General features: G+C 36.1%; 1 pseudogene; it reads right to left on the bottom strand.

Annotated features, from left to right (window-relative positions):
- Positions 1-1,725: 1,725 nt before the first annotated feature.
- Positions 1,726-2,860, bottom strand: LOC102771227 (annotated as a pseudogene).
- Between the last annotated feature and the right edge of the window lie 5,899 nt (positions 2,861-8,759).

Here is an 8,759-nt window from a genome sequence, read left to right as displayed (position 1 = left end):
AAGAAAAGGGGACCATTAATTTTTTATGAGGTATATGCTAGTTTGTATCATTACTCAGAAGATCATGATGTTCTTATATTGTTTTTGGATAATCTCTGTTTTTATACACTAATGTAGTTAGTGCTCCTGACCACATTTTGGGTGAATGCCAAATTGGAAGATTAGGCTTAACAGCTCTAATTAGGCTTTCTGAATTTGATTAGTACTGGGGATTAATGTTGCATTTGAGAGTTTATCTGACAAGATTTGTAAGCTCAAAACCATATGTTTTCTTGGTTATTTTCTGTATCCTATACATCATGTAAACCAACATTATATTTTCAAATAGACCATTATACGTTAATGATTTGTTGTGTTGTTGTTACTCTCTAGTAAGATTTTCTGAATACTGAAAAGAAAGTTTTAAGAGCTGTGTCAAATTCCACTTACTATGTCATCAGGACTGTATATTGTTATTTGTTGGTTTCATTGTCCGTTTTTAAAAAACATATTTTTATTGATTTCAGAGAGGAATGGAGAGAGAGATAGAAACATCAATGATGAGAGAGAATCATTTGATTGGCTGCCTCCTGCACACCTCACACTGGGGTGGAGCCTGCAGCCCGGGCATGTGCCCTGAACGGGAATCGAACTTTGACCTCCTGGTTTATAGGTCCACTCTCAACCACTGAGCCACGCCAGCCAGGCAGTGTCATTGTCCTTTTGATGTGCTAGAAAGTATTGGTGCAGGTTATCTTTAAATTTCTCATTGTACATTTTAAATGTGTGTGATAGTTCTTTCAGGGAGATATTCACATAGTTTATATTAATAAAGTATTAATATCTGTGTTAGTAGATTTCACATCTTTTCAAATTTAGTAATTTTATTATGTATCTGGCTTAAGGGTTCCTTGTTTTTATTTCTATTTCAAACAATATTACATGAGACTCCACAGGCAAGACTAATCTTATTTAGCATGCCAATCAGAGTATAATTGAGAGTTTATATTACTATATTATGAGGTTTTCTTTGACAATATAAGACACGAAAAAAATAGAACAATTTTAAAACTTCTGGAAAGAAATAGAATCAGAATTGAAGGAAACCTGAGTCTATTCTCCCTTACACAGTAAAGGATTTCTTTACAGATAGTCATCTATGAATACATTAACTGCCTTACAGTGTGTAGTATCCATTCAAAGAATATCTTTCATTGTCTATTGGTCTAGTTATATAATGAAAAAAATAAAAAAAATAAGTATAATAAAAAAACTGCAAAAGTTCCATCACCATAAGGTATCAACTATCCAAGATCCTCTTATTCTTTCGATCTTTATCACTACAGAAAGCAAGCACATTTTATAGACATAATTTCTACAAGAAATAAACAATATATAATAGTTTATGCTACTTCTTATTTAATATTTTTTCAAGTAGCTATTGAAAATAGGTATTTATCTATATGGTATAATTTACACTATGTTAATATGTTTTGTTTTATTATACCACCATTATTTAAGCAGTTCCTAAATCCTGATAATTTTGGTTATGTTTGGCTTTTTAGTTGAATATACTTGCAAATATCTTTGGATTTTCATTCTTTCTTTTATACTATTTTCTTGACACAAACATCAAAAGTAAATTTACCAGGGTAAGAGAAACTTGTTTTATAATACGGCTTTTTTTAGTAGTATTCCAGATTGATCTACAGGAAAAATAAATGTATAGTGTAAAAGGCACCTGCTTCCAAAAAGCCCTCACTACATTGGATTTATTATTCACCTGGTACTTCCTAATTGTTTATGGTTGCACTTATTTATTTAATTTAGATATTTGAAATAAACTTTATTCTCACTCTAATTGAAAAGGAATAGGCATGACTGTAACAAACAAGGTTTCAGCACTGAATATTGTGACGTGACTGCAGAATTTTTAGATTTGAACCTCAATAAGGAAAACAACTGCATTCCAAAAACAGCTAAATATGGAGGTCCAAAAAATGAAGATATTTTTTAACTGCTATATTTACTCCCAAACCCATTCATCTTCAGCATCCCAAAGATCAAGCATGGGTACTGCTTAGCCATAAAATAAAGTGCCCAAAACGCTGCACCATTGACACCATATGACAGTTACCTATAAAACTAGACGTCTGACGCTGGGCTCCCGCTTTCCTTCCTCACAGGCCATCATCCTCATCCGGGAGAGCAGTGGTCTGAGCAACCTCCAAGTCATGCTCATATTCTGCCGCCAAAGCTGGGTCCATGGCAACCTCAGGTGGGGCAAGAGCAGGCATGGCAACAAACTCCCAGTTAGGGTCTCCAGTTAGTTTTCTAGCAAGCCAGGGGAGGGGCTTTCCAAAGGTGTCGCTAATTTTGGCAGAGATGTTGTAGTGCTGAAGATTCTTCTTTCAGTGGAAGATAATGATTTTTGCCTTAACTTTCCTGTTGTTCTTAATATCCACTTTGTTGCCACACAACATGATGGGGACGTTTTCACACACTCGTACCAGATCTCTATGCCAGTTAGGCACATTCTTGTAAGTAACTCTAGAAGTTACATCATTCATCATAATAGCATATAGCTTGCCTGTCATAGCCATCTCTCAGTCCACCAAATTTCTCCTGACCAATTGTATCCCGTGCATTGAACTTAATAGGTCCTCTGTTGGTGTGGAACACAGAGGATGGACCTCAACAGCCAAGGTAGATACATCCTTCTCAAATTCACCAGTCAGATGTTTCATGAATGTAGTTTTTCCGGTCCCACTGTCACCAAAGCAATACAGGTTTGAACTGAACTTGAGGCTCTCCTTGGGCAGCCATTGTGATGTTAGTCCAGGCCTGTCTGACTAAAAGCTCTATGGTTGTCCTTCTCAAATCCTCAGCAATGCTGAAATTTTTCAATTGGTCAAATATCCATCAAGTGCTTAAAATATTGCCAAAAATTCACTCGTCTTACAAATAGGCATCATTGTCCATAGGCAGCATAGTGGAGTGCTTAAGAACGTGGACTCTGAAAACCAGATTGCCATCTGTAATGAGCTTTAGAGACAGGCCTCCCAAATAATTACAATTGCTTACCAAATTAAGTATGAGTTCTTCAGCTATGAATTTAAGGCCCCCCCAAATTCAACTCTACACACTTTTGTGAGAGGGAGTGGATTGTTATTATTTCCTAATACTTTTCAAATATTAATAATTTGCTATTCCCTAAGCATCCTGGAAGACTTCCAACCGATATATTCTAAGGTATGATGTTTTACTTTACCTAAAGTCTTCTTCATTAGCAGTAGAAAAAAATTCCAGTTCTTTTTTTAATATTCATTTCACATGTCTTTTTTATCTGATTTCTCCAACCAAATGGGAGTCTTCTCTACTCTGAAATTCTCCTGTGCTTTACTTTTACCTCTGTTGGGGCATTTAAAATATTCTATCTTTTATTATAGGTAATGCTTTTGTTGGATAGTTGCTGTATTAAGGGAACCTAGCATCCTGCTTAGTACTTGGGACAGACTTGATTTTTTTTTCTGAAATAAATGATGAAATGACTGACAAACCAAGGTCTCACCTCATCTAGGCTATATAAGTAAGATGGAAAATCTAGGGAACTTTCAAATAATTATAAATAATATTTTTGAATTGATGATATAGCAATTTCCTTATCATAGCCTCTGAGTCGCTACACTTTTTTTTTAATCCTCATCCAAGAATATTTTTTCATTGATTTTTTAGAAAGAGTGGAAGACAGAGGGAAAGACAGAGAGAAATATCAAGGTGAGAGAAACACATCGATTGGTTGCCTCCTGCATGCGCCCTGACCAGGGTCCAGGCCAGGGAGAAGCCTGCAACCAAGGTGCATGTCTGACTGGAATCAAACCTGGGACCCTTCAGTCTGCAGGATGATGCTCTATCCACTGAGCAAAACCAGCTAGGGCTACTATACTTTTAAAAAAATCAATCTTTGTCTTTTTTTTTTTGGTACACATTTGATTTCCATAATTTCCAAGGTTGTATCTCAATTTATTTGACCCAAAGACCTTGAGCTAATCCTGACAGAAGAAATTTATCAGCAGCTTCATGTAGTGGTTCTCAACCCTCCTAATGCCACCACCCTTTAATACAGTTCCTCATGTTGTGGTGACCCCAACCATAAAATTATTTTTGTTGCTACTTTATAACTGTAATTTTGCTACTGTTATGAATCGTAATGTGAATATCTGATGTGCAGGATGTATTTTCATTGTTTGCGACCCACAGGCTGAAAACCGCTTAGAGTTTCATATTCTTCAATCCTCATCTCTCATATACCCTCTACAATGACTGGGCTCCTCTGTTGTTTGTTAACCCTCTCCAATTTACTTGCCTTATGTAGGGCGCGGCTATAGGGTTAAGCCTCAGACTGACCTGTTGGCAAAGCCACAAACAAGTCCCAGCTTAGAGGGCACAGCCCTCTTAGCATAATTAACCTCGACCTTATGAAGCTCCCTAGGTCCTATCTGGGTAACTAATGGGCTGTGGAAGGTGCAGCCAGTGCTGCCAAAACAAGTGAAACTCTCAAGAACATTGTAACTATGGTGACCACTACCTTGTTTTTCTCTGCCTATAAAATAAAGCTTCAGCTTGCTGGCTGGGTCTTTCTGTGTCCTCATCCAGGCATGGAAGATCCTCCCAGCCCCAGCTGTATTCTCTTTGTCTGTCTTTTCTACATCCTTCACCACCCCTCCTCAGGTTTACCCGTGGCTGTGCTGGTGTGGCACAGCCGCACATTGGATTTACTGAGGACCCCACCACCACCACTACAACTCGTAACCACTTCATTCCTCCCCGCCTCCCTCTGGTGGTAGGTAAGTGACATTCTCTATGTTGATTGTTTAACGGGTTCTCCTAAATAGTCAATAGGAATACTTTGGAGCACTATAGTTTTACTTTTATGAATCTAGACATGAATTTATATTACTTCCCTGCTAAGAAACATTTGGCTTCCTGAATCTGAGAATTGATACCTCTCAAGAATTCAGGGAAATACTCAACCATTGTTTGTCTGTTTGTTATTGCCTATATAAATCCTTACGTTGTCTTCAATTTCTTTCAACCATTCTATAGTTTTCATTTCTTGAGCTCTCCGAGTTTCATTTTGGATAAGTTCTTCAAATGTTTCATCCAGTTCACTAATCCTTCCTTCAGCTTTGTCTAATGTGCTATTTACCCAGCCATTGAGTTTTGAATTTCGGGTATATTTTTTATTAATTCATGAGCCTCTATTTGGTTCTTTTTCAAATCTGCTTATATTTTCTTCTAGTCTATTGCTCATGTTTTTAAGTCTCTCTTTTTTATTTCTTTAAACATATTAACTATATTACTATATAGTGCACATCTGATAATCCTAATAGCTAAAGTCCTTGTAGATTTGATTATACTTTCTGGATTTTGTTCCAGGTTCATGTTTACATTTCCTTTATTTCTTACATATTTTGTGATTTAAAAAAAATTTTTTTATTGTAAGCTTGTATTGGAAATTCTTTGAAGACTGATTTGGTTACATTACTCCAAAAAAAAAAAAAAAGATGTAGGCTTGTTTCTATGTCACTAGGGGGCACTATTAACATGGAACAACTTAAATTCCCTACTTAATGTTTTATACGTCATAGGTAGGGTTTTCAAAATAAAATACAGGACACCCAGTTAAATTTTAGATTAAAAAAATGAATGATTTTAGTGCAATATTTAGGGCAGATACTAAAAAATTATTCAAGTTTAACAGAGCATCCTTATTTTCACTTGCTAAATCTGGCAACCCTACAGGCAGCTTAAATTGGGCTTCAAACCCACATAAGCACTTGCTCGAGGTTATGAGCCTCACGGGAGATTTTCCCCCATTCTCCCAGAGCAGCAGCAATGGATTCTTTCTTTCTTTCTTTCTTTCTTCCTTCCTTCCTTCCTTCCTTCCTTCCTTCCTTCCTTCCTTCCTTCCTTCCTTCCTTTCTTTCTCTTTCTTTCTTTCTTTCTTTCTTTCTTTCTTTCTTTCTTTCTTTCTTTCTTTCTTTCTTTTAAGGGTTTCTTAAATATGATACCAAAAGCACAAGTAACAAAAGAAAAAAGGTAAATAAATTAAACTGCATCAAAATTTCAAAATTTTAGGCTTCAAATGATATTACAAAGAAAGTGAAAATATAACCCATACATTGGGACAAAATATTTGCAGGCCATATATTTGATTAGGAGCTTATATCCAGAATACATTAAAAAAAACTCCTATAACTCAATAATAAAAATAATAACCCAATTAAAAGATAAACGATTTGAATAGGTATTTCACCAAAGAATACCTCATGAAAATATCCTCAACACCATTAACATTAAAGAAATGCAAATCAAAACCACAATGAGATACCAATTCACACCTACTAGGATGGCTGTAATAAAAAATATCCAGACTATAAAAAACGTTGGTGAAGCTATGAAGAAATTAGAAATGTCCAGAATAGGCATATACACAGAGAGAGAAAGTTGATTAGTGGTGGCCTACAGCTGGGCAACCTGGGGTTGGTGGGAGGGGCGGAAGTCATGAGGGTGGATTGACCGCTGTTACAGGGTTTCTTTTTTGAATTATGAAAATGTTCTAAAATTAGATTGTGGTTTATGGTTGCAGAGATCTACAAATAAACTGAACACCATTGAATTGTACAGTTTAGGTAGGTAAATTGTATGGCATGTGCATTCTATCTCATAAGCTGTTAATAAAATATAAGACAAATATTCAAAACACATCACTCTCATTCTTTTACAACCTTCTACTACATTCTATCTCTGGAGTTTATTTATTGAGAGATGGTACCCAAGTGGCCCCAAAACATAGGATCAAATTGTGGACAATGGTAAAACAGCAAGGACTCTTTATCTCAAGTAATACCTTGTTTATTTCTTTACATCAGTTAGCCAGATGGCAGTGAGTGATAATACTCTGTACTAATCCCTTAGGAGGACCAGTTTGCTTGCGGTTTAGACATACACAATAATGATCTGCCCCATTATAAGAAATATAACAACGCCAAAAGAGCTTCATGACAAATAAAATGATTAGAATACGGTATACAAAGATCTAGACAGCATTCTGCTATATACCATCAATAAACATTTGTTGAGTATTATAGAAAATGCAAAAATGAATTAGATCCTGTAAAAAAATATTTTTTAAAAAAAGAAAATTAGAGGGGAAACAACATAAAAACTTGGAATTTGAAATATATATAAAAAAAGAAAAGAATTATATCCTGTTTCTGCCTGCAGTCAAGACTCAATCAAGAAAATAGAAACCGCCCTATCCAGCTTGGCTCAGTGGATAGAGCATTGGCCTGTGGACTGAAAGGTCCCGATTCAATTCCGGTGGAGGGCACATGCCTGTGTTGCAGCCAGTCAATGATTTTCTCTCATCGTTGATGTTTCTATCTCTCTCTTCCTCTCCTTTCCTCTCTGAAATCAACATATATATAAAATAGCAACCAATTTAAATATTTAAAGCTAAAGGCATTTAATACACAGAAGTAGGTACTTAAAAACTTTTAAAAGAGCTTGAGAAGTAAAAGTCAGGGGAGCTGCCAACAGCTTTCAGATTCACTAAAACTGAATATGAAACTTCTTGCTGTCATGCAGAAGTCAGGAAGCTGTAACATACCGAAATCAATAATCACGTTGCTCTGCATCCCTGGGGTGAAAGGCTGGCAGAGGAAATAGAAATTGCTGCACAAAGCTGTATCTTAAGTTCACGTGTCCACCACCACTGCTGGAGAAAGCCAAATGACTTCTCTCTTCTGCCTTCTACTTCACGCAATGTACATCTCATTGACAGCCTCTAAACTGTGTTTGGAACCCTCTGGCAAGAGACTATGGAAAATGTAGTTTTCATTCATACCACCCCTGCAATGAAAGGAAGAGTATGAAAGGTAATGGAAATAGTGCTAAGTACCAACAAATAATATATGACTCATTACTCTCAAGGGTAGTAAAGTAATTTCTGAGACTTATATAGTATGAGTTAGGGATTGTTTCTTAATGACAGGGGATGCAAGTTCCAGAAATTAAATCTTTCCCTCAGATAACTTGACATGTCTTGAATATTGGACTCCTAGGCACTTTACCAAGTTGGCAAGCCCTGAAGTTTGTTAGAAGTGTATCTTCCACCCTCGGACACATGTCTTAAGAAACATACTTGTGAATTCTTTGCACTTGGTCCAGTCATTATGTCAAGAATTTGTGACATAACGGACCAATGTGAAGTCCCGTGGGACGGCAAGACTATAAAATTCACGTGGACTAAATTATGACAGGGAACTGGGGATTGGATATAGCCATGGGACAGGACTCCTGTGAACTACTTTTCTGGGTAAAAGTAAGCTATTTCTGGTGGTTTTTACTTGTTACTATAGAACAGGAGTCAGAAAACTAGAGCTTGTAGGATGGCCATTTGTTTTGGAAAGATAGTGGGTTTTTTTGGAATCACAGCCATGGCCATTCATTTACTTATTGTCTATGGCTGCTTTCACATGATAACCACAAATTGAGTATTTGGAACAAAGACCTTACTGACCAGCCAAAATATTGCTCTCAAACTAAAGATAAATAGAAATTAAAAGTTTTACACTTATTTCTAAAATAAAACTATAGTCCCTTTATGAAAGTAAACACTAAAATGCATTTATACCAGTTAAAAACAAATATTTTTCTTTGAGAATTGAAAGAATCAATACCTATTTAAGTGAAATTTTCCCTTTCAACCTTCT

The sequence above is a fragment of the Myotis davidii genome, unplaced genomic scaffold, assembly GCF_000327345.1.
Source record: "Myotis davidii unplaced genomic scaffold, ASM32734v1 scaffold147, whole genome shotgun sequence".
Lineage (NCBI taxonomy): Eukaryota > Metazoa > Chordata > Mammalia > Chiroptera > Vespertilionidae > Myotis > Myotis davidii.
This window is presented reverse-complemented; position numbering and strand designations above follow the sequence as displayed.